The 23,043-nt window shown below is 38.5% G+C and overlaps 1 pseudogene; it reads left to right on the forward strand.

Moving 5' to 3' along the window:
- Positions 1–5,427: 5,427 nt before the first annotated feature.
- LOC148013026 (putative glycosyltransferase STELLO1) lies at positions 5,428–22,091 on the forward strand (annotated as a pseudogene).
- The last annotated feature ends 952 nt before the right edge of the window (positions 22,092–23,043 follow it).

A 23,043-nucleotide genomic window follows, 5' to 3' on the forward strand; every position in this document is an offset into this window, starting at 1 on the left:
TATAAGCATAATGGTGAGCTACATAACCTTCAAAACCAAATCGTTTAACAGGATATCTAACCCTACTAGATCTGCGTACCACCGGATCACTCAATGGAGCCTTTACATTACTATGAGCTCTTTGTACACCTGGTATCCTGACTGAAGGAATACCAACCTCATCATCCGAGCTCTTCGAACCACTAGAATCTCCATCCAATCCCAAATGACTAGTAGATGCATCATTACCATCCAACACTTTCTTCTTTCCTTTGTCCTTCCCTGCAGCACTTATAGATCCACCTGAAGTTGTGGGGCTAGTCCTTAGTCTCCCAGACCATGGGCTCACTGTAGGTGTAGTACCAGATTATGTTTCTGGTCCACTAAGACTCTGTGATTCTTATTTATCTTTCTGCACATAGCTATTTTGATCATTATCATCATCCAAAACATCACCAGTAGGTATATACCAACTTTCCATCTCATCAAAGATAACATCAATTCTCACTCTGAACTCACCTGTGATAGGGTTATAACAACGATACCCTTTTTTCTCTAAAGGGTATCCCATAAAAACACATTTTTTTTCCTTTGGATCAAGCTTCTTCCGTAGCTCATCTAGCACATGAACGTATGCAACACAGCCAAATACCTTCAAGTGTGATACATAAGGTTTCTTGCCAGTAAAACATTCTTTAGGAGTCATCCCATAAATTGCAACTATCAGAGTTCTGTTCATAATGTAGACAAAAATATGGATAGCCTCAGACCAAAATTTTTTGGGCATATTCTTTTCAGCCATTAATGCCCATGCAACTTTTGCAATATGCCTATTTTTTCTTTCTACACCACCATTTTGCTGTGGGGTATACCTACAAGTAAATTGCCTCTTTGTCCCATAAGTCCTCAAGAAGCCACTGAACTCATTAGAGAGGTACTCTTCCCCTCCATCTCACATCAAGCACTTTACTTTTAAGCATGTTTGTGTTTCAACAGCTGCCTTAAAAGATTTGAAGTACTCAAACACATCACTTTTTCCCTTCATGAAGTATACCCATAACTTCCTTGAGCAGTCATCAATAAATGTGACAAAGTATTTGCTGCCACTGAGAGATACATTTTGTGTAGGCCCCCAAATATCTATATGCACTACATCAAGTATTTTTCTACTCACTTCTCTATCATGCATGAAGGGTTGTCTTGCCTGCTTACCAAACTGGCATGCTTCACAAACTTTATGCAATTCTACGACTGTAAATGAAGGCAACCCTGTAACCAATCCTCTGGACTGCATTAATTTTAGCCTTTCCACATTTGTGTGTCTAATACCTTTATACAATATTTCAATATATGCAACTACTCCTTTTCCTTTAGCATACATAGTCACATCCATTGCAAGAATTCCAGCATCTAAGGTGAACATTCGGCCAACTCTACTTCCTTTTGTGACTAATCTACATTTATCATTAAATTCTTCTACAAAACATCCTTTTGCATTGAATCAGACCTGCAATCCTTGCTCTACCATTTGGCCAATAGATACTATATTCTTTGTAATTGATGGCACATGTAATACATTTGTGAGACTCTTTGTCTGGCCATCATACAAGGACAAGGGAACCTTTCTGATGTGTGAAATTGGGTGGTATGAATCATCACCCATCTGCACATAACCTAGGTTTTGTAAGTCTTGCATCTCTCCAAACCATTCAACATGACTGGTCATATGATTAGATGCACTTAAATTGACATACCATACATAATCATGTGTCCCCTTTCCTGTAACTGCATTCATCATATGCTGCATAACAAATAGATTCTCATTTTTGTCTTCATTCTGCCATGAAGACGATGCATAGTTTCCTTGCTACAATTTACCACTGCGAATGTCATCCTTCTTTGCATAGCAATGGGTTGCAATATGGCCTGTTTTGCCACAATAATGGCAAACAATAGCAGAATTTCCAGAACCTCTATTCTACCATCCACCTCTTCCTCTAGAGATCCCTTTGCCTCTAAAGTTTCCTCAGCCTCCAGAAACATGAATTTCACCAAACTGTTTATTGAACCTATTTTGCTGGTTATCACTAGCACATCCCGTACCATGGCCTCTCAAAGAGGATCTACCACGTCCCCTTCATGAACTCGAGTAAAATTCTTGGACTTGTTCACCATTTCTTTCAGATGAATCACCCAGTATATTGATCTCTTTGGTAATCATGAGAGAGATTAGCTCATCAAAATCTGAAAATGGCTTTCGTACATATACTGAAGTAAAGAATGATTTCCATGCCTTCTCATTGTTAAGGCCACTTAGAGTGGATGAAACCAAATCATCATCATCCGACATTGCATCAATCACTTCTAAAGCATGTATAATGCTCCCCACCTTCAACACATACTCATTGACAGGCATTTTCCCTTTCTTCAAGGCATTCAACTCTTGCTTGAGTTGAATCTTTTGTGCCTTTGTATTTATTGAAAACATGCTCTCAAAAATTGTCCAAGCTACATGTGAAGCTTTTGCATTCCTGATATGTCCCAGCAAAGTATTATGCATTACTGCAGATAGCTAGTACATCACCTTTTTGTCTTTTGCATTCCACTCTTTCCATGCTTTTAACTCATCTGCAGTCAGAAGGATACCCAGCTCTGGCTCCTTTTCTTCACGTGAGACAAACTCATAAAGGCCCTTTTCCAATGAGAAAGTTCGTCACACGGAACTTCCATGAAGGGTATTTTTTCTTGTCGAGCTTCTCAATAAAGGGATTTCCACTATTCTCTGCCATTATCACAAACAAAGATATAACATAGCAAGCTAGTCTTCTACAATCTTTCACAACATGTGCACAATAATACACCAAGCAACCTTTTTCACTGATTGCTCAACAGTATATATAATCTGTAACTTTTTTGCTGATAACCTTATGTTTGCTTCTTGCAAATACCTCAAAAATTACAAATTCGCAATCTGTAACCTATGCACCCACTTTCGGTCAATACAACCAAAATCACAATGTACCCTGAAACTATTGTCCATAACCTTGCGGCTCTAAAATGGGGCATGAAACGGCCTCAGACGCCAAAAATAATTATGGGAAAGCCTTGTAAGTCTCATCTACAAAATATACAATGATCTTATTGCACACCAAATCTCACAGCAATTTGAGATTTTTTCTCGACCCTGCTTCCGATGCCTCCACAGTCACTATCCAAGAGATATAGTGGAAGAATGTGAGAGCTTCTTACCTGTTTCTTGCTTGCTTGAAACTTGCTTCTTCTCCTTCACTTCAACCTTTGAAATCATCCTCTCTCAGTGGTGCGGCTCTGATACCATGTCAAGAATTACGTGGTGGGGGGACTTGCTTGAGCTGTTGCGCCAAACACACACTATATACACAAGAGGAAGCTCACTCAAGAACACAAGAAGAGAGATGGAGACCAAAACGTTTTCTTACTGGTTTTTTCTTCTTCTTCCACACACTATACAATGTACACAAAGTATAGATAAGATACAACATAAAGGAAAGTGGCCTACTAAGTTAAACAGTGCATAACGGACTACACCAATCGACTGGCGCTATGTCTTTGCCAGCTGTAGGTAGGTGTAACGAACTAAATATAATAAGTGATAAGTCAGTGGCCATGTAAGTATCATAATGACCACTAACGTGCTAAGTGTAGATGTGTGGGCTCATCTAGTCAGGTGGTCCATCATCAATGTCTGCACGTGTTGAGCTTGCCATCTCAACAATAATGATGCTTTGCGACACTAACAACGATGCGTGTAGGTAAATTTGCAACGCTAATAGGGACGGTAACAGGGAAAAAAAATTATCGATCAATCATTCTTGGAATGCTTTGGATGTCATAGTTTCCATAACGATTCATCATGGAGGGTAGCAAGATTGAATAGAGAATATGTAAGCCAATGGGTTGGTGACTGGCCCTTCGTATCAAGATGAGGATTATCCTAGCTATCATGGCTTTTGACCACAGTCCAATTGATGTAGTCTTCAAAATCAGCCTCCATTTCAACTCAAGGTATCCTTCCTAAAGAAACATGAATTCATTGAGTAAACCAATCAAGCTTTGGCTTAGGATGGTTGAAGGCAAGTTGAACCCGCTCTTAGATTAGAAAGCTACATGTTTTTATCATATTGCACTTTCAAAGGAAGATGGTAGAGATCAAATTACATTTAGAAGAAAACATATGGTTGGTGTTTTTAGATGTAAAGAGCTTATTTTGTATGATATTGCTCTTAATCATAAAGATGCTACTCATGTTTTTCCTAGTAGAACATATTGAAGGTTTTCTTATAGCTCAAGAGACGAATAAGATTGAAGGTTTGAAAATCCAATTAAAGGGAAGATGGTTGATAGAGGGAGATACCCCCATCCCTCTCTTTTTTTCAATACTCTTAAGATCAAGTATAGAAAAGAGATGACAATCGTGATGGAAGAGGAGAATAGATGCTCTTGCTTTGATGGAATTCACATGTTTTGTAGGCCTTTGCTGATGCTCTCCACAACTTGCTTTATCATAAGGGAAAGCTAGTTGTTAAGATAAAGAAGAGGGTGGATTTTGAGAGGAATGACAAAGCAATCATCTTGAAGTCAAATTACAACTAGAAGAACTTATACCTGTAATATTTCCGCACGAAATATCAATAACCCTAGACCCGCACATCCCACGCAAGAGGAATTTTGAGTGGTCCCTGCACAAAAGAACCCTGGGCTAAATGCTCCACCCTCGTGCATTAATAAACTCCAGCCGTGTTGTGCAAAAGAGGCCGAGGTTAAAAACTCGTAGGCCGCACGGGAACACCTCTTCAAGGGGGAAAAAGGGGATAATGGTTAAAATTGTGGCAAATTTTTTATTATTAACCCCCTCCCCCCCAACTGATGCATGGCGGGGAGAGGGAGTGTGAGAGGACCTTGTGTGGTGTTGGAAGAGTATGGGGGGAGGAGGCATGCAAGTAAGCCACGTGTGTGGCTATCCCCACCCCCCCCCCCTTACAAGCCTATAAGACTCGCCCCTTGAAGCTTGAGGGGGGGGGAGAGAGGGATCAGTGTGCTGCCCATTGCCTGTTGCCGTCATAGCTGCCCACCATCATGCCGTCACATCGCCAGGCCACACCTCCACCCATCATCATCATCGTCAGCATCATTATTATCATCACCCTCGTCTCATCATCGTCATCATCCTTCCCATCATCGTCTCCTTCATCTGTTTTCTCTCTCCACGTCACATTCCCTATGGCAGGAGTTTGGAAGCTTCTATAAAAGCTTCCCATATCCCTCATTCACTCGTGCCTCCCCCTCAAGGTCTTAAAACCATAGCTGCAAGGTCGTGTCCTACGCGAAGGAGAAGATATAGGACAGAAGTAGCTTCGTAACATGTAAGAGACCCAAGAGGAAGTTGTTGAACTGGGATTTGGTTCGTCAATGGCTCCCAAGAAAATGGTGAGAGGTGCACACGCGAGAGCTTCCACCCCGAGTACACACATGGACAACCCTCCGATCCTTAATGCCCAGGTTCTTAAAATTAATTCCACATGAAAAGAATGCACTAGGCATGTCCAATTCTCATAGGCAAGTTTAATTACATTTGGAAATTTTAATTGCTCGCCGATTTACAAGATTTAGTTGCATGTCGTGCATTTGAAATTGCTTGCACTTTCAAGTTGCAATCTTGAACGCATATTGCATAAGTTAAAAGGTGGATTTGTCTAAATGCATTCTTGTTGCCTCAAAAAAAAAAACAAGCGCATATAACCCATAATGCACCTATGTAATAATCTCCTAGTTGTGACTTGATCATAGACATCCATTAAATGTTGTCTGAGTAGTTGCAATGCATGAAAGGGATTTATGTACCTTACAAATTGCATGCGTTGATAATTACATCCTAGGTTGGCTTAAGTGCTAAAGGACGAATTAAGTCAATAATAGTCTTATGGCATTCACTCATGCATGGAGTTCTTTTATCGAAGCTCCTATTTAGGAAAGGATGCACTTTCATATTAAAGCTTGAATCCAATGCATTAAACGAAGGATTTATAGGCATAGTTCTTGATGTAAATCAACGTAGGGTTTATACGAGTTAGCACTAAATTGTCAATCATTGTAGTTTAGGCAAGGAAAGTAATGATCATTGTAGAACTTATAGCTGCATAGAAGGAAAAAGTCTATGAATCACATATTTGCATGGAATGTTACATCTTGCAATTATTTACATCTTTTAGGAAAAGTATTGTCGCAAGACAATTAGATCAATTAGGTAAATTTCTTGTAATGGTGTAACTCAAATGATGATCACCTCAATGTGCTAGGTAGAGTTGAGCCGCGATAAAATTCTGCCTAGTATCGCACTTGAGAAATCGACTTAATATTTCTGACCTCAAAGGTCCTACCCACATTCACAGAATGTTAGGTTTAGTTAAACACCCATGCAAGAATGATCTAGGGCTCTTATCCTAAGGATCAATTGGCCAAATACTAGACTTCTGCAAAGAAAATTAGGAACCCTAGGGCCAAAGCGTTATTGGCCTAGCAGGGTTAAGGGTTGGATTGGGTCAAGAGGACTCCCAAATGCTACATCTTGACCGAAGGTGTTCTTGACCAAGAAATACCGTGTGATGGGAGGAATAATCCCATTAGTTAGGTGTGACACTTGTCTCGTGCTACAAAGTTGCAACGTCGCATGATTTTGTGTCTAACTCACAAAATAGAATTGCCACTCCTTAGAACAAGCTTAGCAAGTTCTAAGTACAAGTTTAATTTGCAAGAGGATGTGTAGACATCCTGCTACATCACCCTTCTTTGAGGCTGATTTTCCAAGTTAGGGAAATTATGAATGACCTAGCAAGCAATTGACCAATCAAGTTAGGGCAATGAGGTGGTCCAGGATTTATTGACCTTAATGTAAGGAAACCTAAGGTATTTGTTAATTTGGGTTAACAGGGTATAAATCCTAACCCAAGGAAAGAGGGCAAACAAGCAACTTAGCTTATGAAACCATTGGGATTTTGCCAAGTTGTAATTGATCCTGGATCAAATACCGGATGCATTCGGAGAGAAGGAATTATACCTTAGCAGTTGGCCGTACAAACGACCATTGGAATGCTTGTGATTGTACACTTAGGAGCATTGTTTATACTTCTTTGCTTAAGGAACTAAAGCTGGAAAAATAATTAATGCTTCACATTGAAAGCCTAGAGGGAGAGGCAGCATCAGTTACCCCCAACTGTCTGCCTGACCCTATCCAAGGGGGTTGTTAGCCGTATCGGGTACGTGGACTGAACCCGTCGCGAGAGGTCTCTCCGTGGGTGCTACTTGGAGCAGGAGGACACTTGGGTGCCAGGGGGAGCTCTGGCCGTAAATCCCTTACCTCTAGGTCTTGCACAAGAGGCCGACATGACTTGAGATTGGATCTCGAGGCCCGCATACTAGTCTACGGGCGGAAACTTGGAATAGCGATCCCTGAGGGTTGTTGGAATTGCCTTCGGACTGGATTATATGATGTATTTCAAAGACTGATAAATAAAGATCAAATGTTGAAAAGGAACTTGTTTGACATTGTTTTTCTATGTCAGTGCCTAAGTTACGTGAAGGAACCAATGATTAATTGCTAATTAAGGAAGCTGTTTTTGCTTGTCAAATTAAATGTGGTAGGTAATTAGATAACTAAAGCAACCTAAGGAAAGTGCGGTGGATGTGACCATGGGTCCGTCCTACGAAAGGGTCATCCCAGTTGGCCGAGAACTTTTCTCAAAGGAATTGGCAACAAGGTAAACGATGACCTAGAATCTTTAGAGCTAGAGTTCCGATTTGTGTTGTTTTAGGGGAACAGAATGGGACTATGCCTTATGGGCAAAGAGGTCGAGCTTTGCATCCCTCTCGGTTCCCATTCTCATTGAATCAAGTGCAGTATAAATCTGCTTCAACCCTGATGTTTCTGCACAAGTAGTTCGTCTAGGGTTCAACGCTAGTTACTTTCTAGGAACTTCACCATTAGGAAAACCCTGATTCAGGTCGCGGTCCTAAGTGGGAATGGCCGGAATGCTTCCACTTTGTGGCAGACTCGGGAAGACCTAGATCGCAAACCCCATGACATTCCATGGGAGTGCTAGGCACCGCTTTCTGGACTCTCTTCCCGATGGGCTGCTAAGACGTGTCCTATAAGTGGACAGTTGGACACGTTACAATACCCACAAACCTCTTAGAGAAGAAAAAGTAGGCTCTTAGATGTCTAGCAAGCTACCCCTCTACTAAACTGAATGTGTTCATCTAGAAGATATTGGCTAGAAAACTACTGATGAGAGATACACTTTCCGATTTTAGAAAGTTTCACTACTATGCCTTATTTGTTTTAGGGAGACATAAAACTATCCTACACTTGTTTTGGCAATGCCCAATGGCAAAGACTTTGTAGACTAAACAAAAAAATTGAGTCTCCCAAAGCGGGTCTTAATGTTTATACTAGCATGTATCTATCACTTTTTCAAGGACAAAGGTGCCTTGGATTGCAAAACCCCCAAGCTTTGGAACATTGTAAGAGCTGTGATTTTGAAGCACACATGGTTTCATGGAAACATGATTCCTATGTGGAAAGCTAGAGCTCCACATGTGCAACTTTTGTTTAGATCATGTGTATTTCGAAACCTTAGTCTTATTGAAAACCTTAGGTAGTGCCCCACGTGCCCCCCTCCCCTCCCCCCCCCCCCCCCCACAACTATTGCAGTGAATTGTATGTCACGATAGTAATGCAAATGGCTAAGATTTGTAACATCAAATGAATGAATGTTGTGATTTGACCTTCAGGCCATAATACACATCTCGTGGAGCCCAATCAATAGCATATTGTCGACCTAGATAATGAGAATCAAGAGAACATTTGCATTTACATGGACAAAGAGTGTGCTCTTAGTGTGAGTGACTAAAACCAAGAGTAATCAAATGAGTGTGCATCTTGCCATAGGTGCTTGTTTCAAACTATATGAGACCTTATGCAAACAACACCTTGCTCCTAGTATTTGAGATATCATTCAAGCTACTCTCCAAGAGCTAGGGTGATGGTTTTCGGGTAAAACCATATCGAATATTTCTTGATGATGTAAATCTCTATTAATATAAATCATATTGTTTTGAAAAGAAAAGGCACTTAAAGGATTCATAATTTTCAAATGCAAATCTCATTGTATTTCCATTCCCTCACATAAGAGAATGTAAGCAAAAATGTCATAAACCTTGAGATCGTGTGCATCTCTATTGGGATGTGTGTGTGTGTGGGGTGTCATGAGCGAGTAGTGTGACCCCTGCATCTAATCCTCCCTCACAATGCTCTTCCAACAAGAGCAAACCAAGCTCGACATTCAGCCATTGCCCACAAGCAGGGTGCAAACCTGCCCCACAGCAAAGATGAGGATGACAAGAATGCTTCCACGGTGAAGATTGACTTCAAAGGTGCTTACCTCATATCTCACCTGCTTCAAAGGACCTCAGACACCTCAACCAGAAGCAACCTACCCAAGCTGTCATCTTGGGACTTGTGCTTCTCACTGTCCTCATCCTCATCATCATTTGCAACCGCAATGACTCCTTGACCCTCCTTTGTGTACACTCAGGCCCAAAGAGTGCCGAGAAGATTCCATACCGTGAAGTAGACTTCAAGAAGGTGCACAAAGTGGTAGATATTGGGAAATTCCATGTTGTTAAGGCAGACAAATGGATCATGGTAACAACCTTCGACTCTTTCACGGAGCAAGTTCAGCCTATGGTGAAAATGCAAGGATGGCAAGTTGTTGCCGTTGGAGATATAGACACATCAAGTGTTTGGGAAGTGAGAGAAGCCATTTTCTTGTCCATTGAGCAACAAGCAGCTCTTGGTATAGGATCCTTGCCCACCTTCCATATGTTTCATATGTGAGTAAGAGTGTTGGACATTTATTTGCAATCTAGCATGGTGCAAAGGTGATCTATGATGCAAATGAGAATCCATCCATAATAGGGGGATCTGGTGCATAGATCGGATGTTGTATACTCGCGTAGTGAACACCGGAAGGTCCCCAAGAACAAAAGAACTCTACTTTTTGCACAAAACTCAAGGTAGAAAGCATGCAGACATGAACAAGAGACCAATTGGGTGCAATCTCCCCCAATGCCTTGTGTGAGCACTCCACAAAGCATTTATTTTATGTATTAATCATCTTCAAGCTCAAATAATAGCCCAAATTACAAAATAGCACGCTTTTGGCTTTTGAGTTTGCTTTAGCACAAAATAGAAATAAAGCTAATGATAGGCGCCCAAAGAGTCAGACATACCCAATACAATGTCCAAATACAAATATCATAATCGTGCGCCCATGCACATACAAAATAATAAAAAAATATCCAACGCCTTAATAAATAGGCACAACAAAATATAGGTGCCATGCCTAAGGTATCCGCCCATCAAAATATGAGTAATAACTCGAATACACGCTATCCTCTAATGCTTTCCTCCGCCACTACTGCTATCTCTACACATCAACTGAAGCATTCACAATCATTAGTAAAATAATACAATTAAACCAACAAAAGTGAATACCTAGCAGTCTTCAGCTACATAAATAAATCAACTGGTTAGAAATCAATCCTAACCTTAATTTATCACGAGTGCGCACTCTAAACTCATAAACATTTATTAATTTAATATGTATTTTGCGGAATCACCTGCTATGGAATCACCCATGTACACACTAAATTAATGAAATGCCCGAAAAGGATAGGCATCCCCATCAACTTCATGCACAAAGAATCCATTTTGTGTATGAGCCCCGGTCAACAAAGTTTACGGAATCCACTGTAAAATCTCACGGAATCCACCGTGGCATGGAATCCCCTGTGAAATATGCCTCCTGGCATCATACCCCCAGGGTGGAATAGGAATTGTCTTCAATTGCTATTAGCTCAGTGTGGAGCTAACAGAGTGGGGAAAGCATTTAAGTCTCTAGCGTGCATCCATTGGGCCTCTTCAACAGGATGGTTTTTAAACTTGACCAAATATCTAGAACATCTATGGCCAGTTCTAGTGGTCATAAAGTCAATATCTATGATAGCTTCAGGTTCAAGTATTTCAGTCTCTTCATCTAGCAAAGGTGGGTTTTCATAAACAGGGTGTACAGGTAATTGGCCTCTAAAGGGTCATAATAAACTAATGTAAAATGTGTTGTGAATTTTCCAATGAGGTGGTAGTTCTAACTTGAATGCAGTCATTGATTTTGTGAATGATCTTAAATGGCCCATAGAATCTAGGTGCTAATTTCACAACTGGGTGTTTATCTATACTTTGTAATCTACGTTTTTCTATTCTCAACCAAACATAGCCGTCAACTTTGAAATTCATGGCATGTCTTTTCTTATTGGCTTGTTTTGTATATGATTGTTGGGCTTTGGCAATCATGTCTTTAACCTCATAAAAAATAGTAGTGTGCATATTAGCAAAATCATCAGCACTCTGAATTCTATTTGATAAAGATGCAACAAGTATAGACAATCTATAACCATAAATCACTTCAAATGGTGCTTTCTTTGTAGCTGTGTGTGGTGTATTGCTATATGCAAATTGCAGTAAATGTAAATGTGTGTCCCAGGTCTGTGGTTTAGAAATAGTGTAAGCACGTAAAATATCTAAAATAGTACTGTTAGTGGCTTTTGTTTGGCCATTAGTTTCAGGATGAAATGCAGATGAGAAATCAATCTTTGTTCCTAGGTTAGCAAACAAAGTAATCCAAAAGTTGTTACAAAATCTAGAATCATGGTCAGAAATAATAACTTTTGGTAATCCATGATTAGTGAAAACAATTTTCAAAAATAATTGTGCTGCTTGAGATATTGTTAAATTTTTCTTGCATGGGATGAAATATGCTTGTTTACTAAACGTGTCTACAATAATCCAAATCATATCATGGTTAGCTTTAGTATTAGGTAAACCAATAATAAAATCCATAGAAATATGTTCCCATGGTCTTGATGGAATAGATAAAGGCATAAGTAATCCATACTATTTACCATGATGTCTCTTAACTCTTTGACAAACCAAACATTTAGAAACAAAGTTAGATACATCAGTGTCCATATGTGGGCAATAAAAATCTTCAGTCAATGTACGTAAAGTAGATATGATACCTCTATGACCTTGATATGGAGGACAATGAATATCATTCAAAATAAAGGATCTAAATGGAATTGTAACACATAATCTCTTTTCATAAAACATGAATCCATCATTGTAAGACAGTGAATCAATAGGAATCCAGCTATTTCCAACTAATTTATTCCAATCAGCATGAAAAGTAATGTCTTGATGATAAGTATCTTTCATAGGGGTTAGAGAATCAAATGATATAACAGAGATATTATGAATGGTCGGTCTTCTACTTAATGCATCGGCTACTACATTTTCTTTACGTGGTTGATATTGAATAAGAGGATGAAAACTCTGAATAAAAGCTGCCCATTTGACATGTTGGTCAGATATTTGCGGTTGACTAAGGAGATGTCTAATGCTTTGTTGGTCAGTCTTAATCATAAACTCAGAACCCATTAAGTAATGTTTCCATTGTCTTAAAGCTTGTACAATAGCTAACAATTCTTTATCATATGTGGAATATTTAAGTTCGGAGGGTTTCAATTTACAGCTAGAATAGGCTATAGGATGATTATCTTGCATAAGTACGGATCCTATTCCAGATCCGCTAGCATCACTAACTACTAAAAAGAATAGTCTATTGAAATCAAATAGTTGTAATACAGGAGCATGGGTTAATGCATGTTTCAATAAAGCAAAATATTTCTGTTGATTATCAGACCAATGATAGACAATACCTTTCTTTAAAAGTTTAGTCAAAGGAAAATCAAGTAATGAAAAATTTCACACAAATTTCTTGTAAAAACTAGCAAGACCTAGAAAAGAACGTAACTCATGTACATTTTTGGGTATAGGCCAATTCAATATTGCTTCTATCTTCTTAGGGTCAACCTTAATATCTTCTAATGACACAATATGACCTAGATATTCAATTTCTGGTTGAAAGAACTCACTCTTTTTCGGATTAGCATACAACTGATTATCTTTCAACAACTTGAAAACCAAAGACAGATGTTCATAATGTTCTTTCTCATTTTTATTGAATACCAAGATATCATCAAAGAATACTATAACACAATGTTGATATTTCAAAAATATGCGGTTCATCATTCTACTAAATGTAGCAGGTGTGTTAGTCAATCCAAAAGGCATCACTAGAAATTCATAATGACCAAATTGTGTTCTAAATGAAATCTTGAATATGTCAGATTTATCTAATCTCACCTGATGATAACCAGATCTAAGATTTATTTTACTAAATATGGCAGAACCTTGTAGTTTATCCATAAGATCATTGACCCTAGGAATTGAATATCTATTCTTTACATTAATCTTATTTAGGGCACGATAATCAATGCACATACGATAAGTATTACTCTTCTTTTTTACCAACAAAATAGGTGCACCAAATGGAGAACTACTAGGTCTAATTAATCCTCTATTTAATAATTCCTCAACTTGATTTTGAATTTCTTTCTACTCTATTTGATTATGCGTATATGGTGCTTTACAAGGTGGTTGTGTACCAAGAATTAAATCTATTTTGTGGTCTTTAGGACGTGAAGGAGGTAGTCCAGGTGGTAGATCTTCAGCAAAACAATCTTTAAATTATGCAAGGAATTCTTTATGTCTAGGGTGCATATGTTTTTCTTTAGCTTGCAATTCATTCAACCAAATTAGATAAGATTTATAACTTTTGCGTAATGCCCATTTAGCTTGAGTATGAGTAAGCAGTGAAAAAGCATTAGATGCGTGCATACCATACAATGTAATGTTTTTTCCTTGAAAATGAATTTTAATTGAATGGGTGGAATAATCTATGTCAGGATTATACTGATAACGCCAAGGCATACCTAAAATAACATCACTGGACTATAATGGTACAACTAGAAAATTCCTTCTTTCAGTATATTCACCAATTTGAATTTCTAAATCATGCACCTCTTATGTTCCATTATACCTTGTGCCTAAGAATGCTACTTTAATGCGATAATGCGTAGGAACAGTTTGTAATTTCAATTCTTTCACTAAATTTGCAGAAATAAAATCATGTGTACTACCATCATCATGCAAAATAATCTTTTCTTTTCCATGCACTAAACATTTCATTGTCAACAAAGAATGTGGAGTTGGCATACTTGGTAAAGTATCCGAAGGAGTAGTAATGTCGTCATCATCTTCCGTAAAGTCAAGCATTTCCTCATGTTCTTCATCTTCCATTACTCCAAGATAGTTGATATGGACAGGTAGCTTCTTCGATTGGCAATTGGCTATTAGATGTCCAAGTTGATGGCATTTGTAACAAACTATAGGTTTGGCTTTAGATACATTATTTGCAATGGTAGGAAGTCTAGGAATATTAGGATTTGGCTATGAGGATGGCTTAGGGTTTTGATTGGTATTTGATGGCAAAGCAGGTGGTTTTGTCCAAGACTTACGGAAAGATGATGAAGGAAATTGACTTTGATTGAATCTTCTAAAATTTGAATTGAATTGCGTAGAACCATAGTTACCATTTGTTTGAAATTATTGTGGACGCTTGTCTCTTTCTCGAAGCTTGTCTTCAGTGTCATGAGCTAAAGAAATTGCATCTTCAAGAGTTGCAGGCTTGAACATATTGACTTCAACGTAATAATGCCCAAGTAATCCAGACATATACTTGTGCTTGTGAGTCACTTCAGGTACATCTTCAAGCATGCGTAGTTGGAGTAAGGCATTCCAAAAGCATTTGGTGTACTGGGAAATAGGCTCACGATCTCTTTGCTGAAGAAGGTCCCATTGCTTTATGGCTTTTTCATGGAATTGTGGAGGAAGGAAATTATGCATAAACTTCTTCTTGAAACTCTCCCAGGTTGTGGGATAATCTATGCTCTTACGAACCACGGTCCACCAAAGAGATGGTCTATCCACTAAATGATTAGTGACACACTTGATTTTATCTTTTTAGGCATATGTCTCCTCATGAAAGTAATCATCAAACCGACTGATGAATGCAAGAATAATCTTTCCATCTCGAGTGCCATTGAAAGTACGGAATTTGAAATTTCTTTTACTTATCTTTATTTCTTTGCGGATGGATTGAGCTTCGAGAGTCGCATCGATGGTTCGTCGGATAAGATCTTCGGGTTGTGGTCCATCTTTGTCGGTATTCGATCTTTGTAAATTGGCCAATTGAACTTGCAATGCTTGCCGGGCTCTTCGTTCTTCATCCAACTGCATCATAATTAAATCCAACTTTTGTTCCACCGTAGGTTCAGGAAGATCGCCTTCAACCATTAAATCATCCATATTTTGTTCCGTCATCCTGTAAAAATTCAAAAGACTTCACACTCTCAAAATCCAATTAGCGGGATGAGCATAGCTCAAAATCGGGTGTACAAGGCTTATAGATTTTTGTTTGGCTTTCACGGTCTTCAATTTTTGTGGTTGCGGAATTTGAAATCTTTGTAAAATTTGCATATGTCCTTCTGCATGTGCTGAAACTGGTTCAGCGAGTCTGCGTATGTGAACAGAGTCTTCCAGGGAACAACTTTGCAGTTCGGTGCTTCTATGCAGAAACAGTCTTTATGGGAGTTTTTAGCATAATTCAGTTCTGACTTCTCGAAACTTGCTGGACTTGCAGAGTAAGTAAGTTTATACTTGGGAAATAAGAAAGCTTTAGTAGACTTGATTTACTAAGAAGCTTTAAGCTTCTTAGACTGTTGTGGATTTTCAGGACATATTCATGTCCTCGGTAGATTCGTCGCCGCCCAGAAGATATTGCTGTCGCCCGTCGTCGAATTTAAAAATTGAAGCTTTATAAGCTTCTTATTAAGATTTCCAAGCTTTAATTAAAGCTTAAGACTTTTAGATATGGTGAAGCTTACTATTTTTCTCTGTGGAAAAACATCTTGAAGAAGAAGATGTTGACGTGGTCCTGCGCCGTTTCAGGCCGATCCTTCACGATCAGAGGCTGTAAATAGAGGTTCTTGACCGCCAGGAATCCACCCGTATCGACCGTTTGCGATGAGGCTGACTGTAGAGCTCGATTGTTCCAAGAGCTCCGTCTTCGCACAAGATGGGTAGCGATTGGAAGCTCTCGACCTCAACTTTGTTCTGATACCACTGGTGCATAGATCGGATGTTGTATGCTCGCGTAGTGAATGCTAGAAGGTCCCCAAGAACAAAAGAACTCTACTTTTTGCACAAAACTCAAGGTAGAAAGTATGCACGGCATGAACAAGAGACCAATTGGGTGCAATCTCCCCCAATGCCTTGTGAGAGCGCTCCACAAAGCATGTATTTTATGTATTACTCATCATCAAGCTCAAATAATAGCCCAAATTACAAAATAGCACGCTTTTGGCTTTTGAGTTTGCTTTAGCACAAAATAGAAATAAAGCTAATGGGCAAGCATCCAAAGAGTCAGGCATACCCAATACAATGTCCAAATACAAATATCATAATCATGCGTCCATGCGCTTACAAAATAATAAATAAATATCCAAGGCCTTAATAAATAGGCACAAAAAAATATAGGTGCCATGCCTAAGGTATGCGCCCATCAAAATATAAGTAATAACTTTAATACGTGCTATCCTCCAATGCTTTCCTTTGCCACTACTACTATATCTACACATCAACTGAAGCATTCACAATCGTTAGTAAACAATTAAACCGACAAAAGTGAATACCTAGCAGTCTTCAGCTACATAAATAAATCAACTGGTTAGAAATCAGTCCTAACCTTAATTTATCATGAGTGTGCACTCTAAACTCATAAACGTTTATTAATTTAATATGTATTTTGTGGAATCACCCGCTATGGAATCACCCATGTACACACTAAATTAATGAAATGCCCGAAAAGGATAGGCATCCCCATCAACTTGGTGCACAAAGAATCCACTTTGTGTATGAGCCCCAGTCAACAAAGTTTACGGAATCCACCGTAAAACCTCACAGTATCCACCGTGGCACGGAATCCACCGTGAAATATGCCTCCTAGAATCAGGATCTAAGCAACCACTTTGACTTGGAGCTATCTAATAACAAGAGCAATATTTTATTATAGTATTTGTCATTTCGTAACAAACCAATTGTCAACCCTTAAATTCACTTTGGCTAGAGATCTGTGTGGCCTAGGGGCTTCCCTTTGGAATATGTGAAAAGCAACATAAATGCAGAGATTTGTTATGGACATGTGCCAAGTGGAAAAAAGTCTATTCTCAACAAGGATTAGCCAATGGGTTCCCTGACATTGATGCTGTTTTTTATAATACTTCAAAATTAGAATCTGAGTTGTTTGATATCAAGTTTGATACACATGCTCCTCTTGTTGCACTTCCACAAGGTATGATGGCTCCCATTAATCATCTCAATACATTGTTCCATTCTCAAGCTTTCTAAGCGCTCATGCTTCCTCTATCAGTAAACCCTCGAGTTTCAGACATAATGAGGGGATGTTGGGTGCAAGGACTCTTATGGGAGATTGGGGGTTATGTAACACTATATTCACCATTGATTGACTAGCAAGATACCTTGAAGCCACATTTCTTTGAAGATGAGTGGGAATTACACGATAAAGTTGACACACTGGTGGCTGACTTTTTGGTCTCTTGGAGATCAAAGAAGGCAACCTTCTTTAAATGAGTTGATGATCTAAGATATTCTATGGCTCAAGTAGATTTTTGGACAGCTCAAGATGTGTATTATACTATGGCTTGGTTTCAGGATTGTGCTTCAGTGGGGTGTACCAAACCAAGAATACTCACTCTTGAAATTGATAGGGGGAAAGCTCTGACAAATCAATCAGTATGTTGGGAGTTTGTGCCTCTGACACTCCCTTCCACACACCTTGGTGTGGTTGACGCTTCAACAGTAGGCTTTGAAGTTGGAAATTTGCTCAAATGGAGAAATTTTTATGGGGATGTTGTCTTAATCATGTTCTGTGATTGGCCAGTTAATAAAACAACACTTGGATGGAGAATGCTTTATGGAAGAATTTTCAACAATGTGGTTATACTTTTCAAACAAAGTGATCCAACTTTTGGAGTTGAAGCAGTTGAAGAATGGCAAGCATACAAGTGAGTGAAATAAATACTCTTTTACCTCAATGTGGATATACATGCTGAAAGCTATCAAGACATTCCAATAGCTTGTGTTTGTAGTTCATATCATTTGTTTGTGAAGGTCTAATCCATAAACAAAATCTTGCCTTTATGTCTTGGGAGGATTTTTAGTTCACATTTTTATGAATGACATAATTATTCAGAAATGAAGTTATTGTCCTAGTGGTTTCCTTCTCTTTGGGCTTCTTTAGTCCATCTTGTATTGGTAGAGTTTTTCATGACTAAAGCTTTGAAAGTAGTAGGTTCTATTATGTTGCAGTGTTAATGCTTTTGAAACATATTAGGATGCCTTCAAAGACATGCTATGCGTCACCAAACAACTAAAAGAAACTGAAACTCAAAATAGAAATGGATGTCTAAAGCGGGCCAGCTTTTTGACACTAGCTTCATTATACAAATTTCCAAAGAGTGGAGTGATAGAAACCTGCTTTGATGATGTTGATATAGGACAATTAGAGGAGAACGACTTTATTATTGCACAGAGTTGTTGACCCATGAGCCATGCAAGCATGGTTGGATGATGTTATAGATGAGGAAAAAACCCATTAGCCATACTCTTGCCATTATGTCAGCGTGCCAATACATCTTCAAGTCTTGTGGAAACGATGAGACCTGGAGACAAATGTACTTCAAGTACTACTGAATAGGCCCTTCTTTAAACTTTTACCTTTGTTGTGATTGCCAAATTTTGTAGAACCAATTGTTAGCATTCAACTCCTTGGTCACCAAGGGATTAATATCAATTGAAATACATGATCTATATATCCCAAACATTCCCTCTAGATGTTGTTGTCACAAAACCAATATCAAGTAGCTAATTGGATGGATGAATCTACTTTTTTATGCACATTGGAGTTTTGATTGTTAACCATCACTTTTTCTTTTGCAGACGACGTTCTCAGATCTTGGAGCATTATCCAAAAGAAGAGGGGTTCCTGTTTATTAAAGATCATGTTATTTTGAACTATTGAAACTTACTACAAGCCAATAAAATTAAATTCTGGAATTTACAAAAGGTCAGTTTGTTAACTTTCTGCATTGAAAAATAACTACTTTGTAAATTTGACTTAAAAAAGATGACATTCCTTTTTTTAAATTTCATTTAATGTAGATTTTATGTGAGGATCAAGAGTTTGGTGTGGGGTCCAGGCTGTTGTATAGTATATAGATGGAATGATTTCATTAAGCCTTTTTTTTAATTCCAATGGTTAAGATACATAGTGTTGGTAGCTACTATTCACAAGATGCTATAATGTTGAAACAAGCTATTGATCAACCTACTGCTCTCTTTGAACTATAAGCACATTGTCTAGTGAAAATGGCATTGTAGAGCTTATTCAAACTAATTTGAATGGCCAACAAAGCAATTGTAATTGATATATTCACTTTAGCAAGGTTATTCCTTTCCAGTTTATTACTGCAATAATTATCCTAAAAACGTGATAAAAATAGGCATCATCTTCTCTAAATAGGAGTCCTGCCTACCTTTTGCAGATCTGAATAGGATGCTTGGGGTGACCACGAGCTTTTGTATAATGTATTGCCTTCAATTCTTAGATATGCTTGCTATTGCATTGTAGAAGATATCCAAAACACAAAGAGATATTCATTATCTACAAACTCTAAATTTTAAAGGTATGGTCAACAAAGATGCTTAGGGTCTTCATCAACAAAAGATCCTTACACCATTGAACATAATCAAGTGTTGTTTTGTCCTAAACCATCTAATCTTATGCTAAGGAATCAAAGGAACACGTAGTAGTGAGCTTGCTACAAGTTAACATTCATGTTACGTGCTGCATTTAAGTAGCTTGATTGGAGAAAAGCATTTGTATAGGTGGCCTTTTAGGTTTAGGAGTAGCATCAGTAGAAGGAGATCAAATCAGCCCACTCACTATCATTCCAGACTTACTGTCAATCTAGGCTTAACTTGGAGTAAATTTTTTGAGCTTTACAACTTCACCAACTACAAACAAACTAGCAATTGAAGTTTCATATTGAAGACCAATTTGAACTCCACCACACATGTAATGTGCTACTGATACCATAGGTATCAGATACTTGTCAGTGCTCTACTGGCTTCATTTGGTCTTCTTGAGCAGCCTTAGCCATAGCTTGCAACATCAGAAACAAATGCTAATTGCAACATTGGTATCAGCATAGCTACTTTGTAGGCCTTCAATAATCTATTCAGGATTCAACATGCTTACAAAATTTTATTCCTTCTAATGGTTGCTTTCTCATGGAAGTCCTAGAATGGGCATTGGGTTAGGCTAAGTCATCATTTGAAGCATCGGATTTGCAAGTCCCTTTGTGTTGATTTGGATTTGAACACTATTTCTCTCTTCTTGGTATCTAAAGACTACAAAAAACAAAAAGATCAATGTACTCCTGTTTAATCTCTAGAAATTGTCAAAGAAAAGTTTGTTCCCCACCCTATGCATAGTAATGTCCGAGGAATACACACATCTTTGAGCACACATTAAGGTGGAAAAAATTGATTCTATGGCAAGATAGTAGCCTTGTCATTGCTAACAAGCCTTCTGATAACTTGATCATTAGTAGTTGTAACCTTGAAGAAGTTCCTATTCTTGAATTGCCCCAAATGCTACTCACTCTTTGGAGTCACATGGTCATAAGTCTTATCATAATATTCAAGGTCACCACACATCAGAAGGTCCTCTGGCTCTCCAACATCGAAGCTAAGCTTTGTGAATGTAGTTAAAGGGATTTAATCTAACATAGTCCATTCAGGCTGAATGTCAACAGAACTGCGAAAGACAACAATCTCAAGGCACTACATATTCCGGATCTGATTGTAGAGTCGGTTGTGGTGGAGTTTCTCTTTCTCAACCTCATGCTCGTTGGAGAGTTAAAAACTGTAGAGTTATCTTGAAGCTTAGTAAAGCAATAGCAAGATGAGCTGCTCAAGTAGGACTACCATTTTGTTGTGAACACCTTAATGCCAACCATGCTGACCTCCCTAGTCATGTCAAGCAATGGGGGAGGGGTTGGCAGTGGCATGGCGAGGCGTCATGTGGTCCACCCCAATCATGCGCCCATCCAAGAATTGATTATTCATTTTCTATTATGTGACATCTACTTGAGCCTCCTCAAGGAAGGTGACAAAGCCGAAGCCCTTTGACCTATTCATCTTGCAGTCCATGATGACATGGCAGTCGACAATCTCACTGCGTGCTTGGAAGGCCTTGTGGAGGGACTCTTCATCAATGATGTATGCTAGGCTACTAACAAAGAGGTGGGACATGGCTTGTATCTATACAAAGCTAAATCCATGTTTGAGGGCTTGGCCTCACATATTTTGATCCATCTCTTCTCTATCATATTTTGATCCTCTTTCCTATCCTTGGTACCATCATGTCAGTCTCAAACATCTCTGTCAAAGCATATGTCACATGTAATAATTTACATTCATCACATGAAATCTTATCTTATCTAGAAAATTGTCCTATAGGATCACCTTGCCGAAAACTGCTCATATCTTTAGAACCATAATTCGAATCACTAAGCTTTAAAAAGTAAAAAAATTTCCATGCTTGTGATGTACAACTTTTTTGGAGACACTGGGATTTAATTCTGAAGTTTTCAGCCCCTAAAATTTTCTGTGCAACCTGCAATTGTTCATTATAGCATGATGTCCCGACCAGATGTCGACCTTATCGACTTTGTATCTGCTGTATATGAACATGGGTATTAACCAAACTTTGTACAACCCTTCCCAAGGTATCAAAGCCCATTTTGGATGCATCGGTAACTATTAATCCTGTCCCAATTAAAATAGTTTTACACATCTTAAGTTTTGCTGTGTTTGTCCATGGCAGTTTCCAACAGCCATATCGCCCATCTAGGTCAAACATCCACTAGATAGTTGACCAATAAGGCATAAATACATCCAAGACATCCCCTTCGGCATTAAATAACTTTTATATCATATGGAATATGCCAAGATCAAAGATCCATGTCATTAACCTACTTAATCTATTTAGGTCGTCTTTATTTGCATATCCCAAACGATGATATCCTCTGTAACCTGTATCAATGTTTCTCTTGTATTTTCTATTATTTATTTACCCTTAACATTATCCACATTCTCTTTCTCAGTATCATTCATTCCTTCAAACTTTGTAGCATCTACACCTTGAATCTCTATATCATCTACAAGCTCTTCCATAGTTTCCTCTACATCATCAAGTTTTTTCGCATCCTGCATGTCATGTGCTCCATCTGCTAATATTGCATCCGTAACTACCATTAATGCATCTGTATTGATAAGCAAAAGTCGAAATCTCTATATCTTTGGTATTCTCCTATAATGCCTTTAGTGATGTTGGTACTTTGCCTCCATTTTTTGACCATTCATTGAGCTCTCTTTTTGAGGCCCTACATGTTCTTGACTTGGGCTTCTCTTTTCTCTCAATTCATGGTCTTCCTAGTCTCAGAACTCGTATTGTCTACATCGAGCTAGCTGTCTTTGTTGCAGATTCTTCTATAGGAGCCACTTTTGTGATAGGTTGGCAGGAGATGGGGCTACAGGATCTCATGTCAGTCTCAAATGTCTCTATGCCACATGGAATATTTTACATCCATTAGATTAATTTTGATCCTGTCCAGAAAAATGTCCCATAGGACTACCTTGTAGAAAACTGCTCGTATCTTTTGAGCCATAACTTAGATCGCCAAGTTTTAAAAAGCAAAAATTTAGCGTTGCTCATGATCTACAACTTATCTCAGACACTTGGACCAAATTCTAAAGATTTCAGCCCCTAAAATTTTCTATGCAACCTACAACCGTTCATTACA

Source organism: Lygodium microphyllum, chromosome 26 (assembly GCF_053477565.2).
Source record: "Lygodium microphyllum isolate KBCC chromosome 26, Lygodium_microphyllum_v1.1.10, whole genome shotgun sequence".
Classification (NCBI taxonomy): domain Eukaryota; kingdom Viridiplantae; phylum Streptophyta; class Polypodiopsida; order Schizaeales; family Lygodiaceae; genus Lygodium; species Lygodium microphyllum.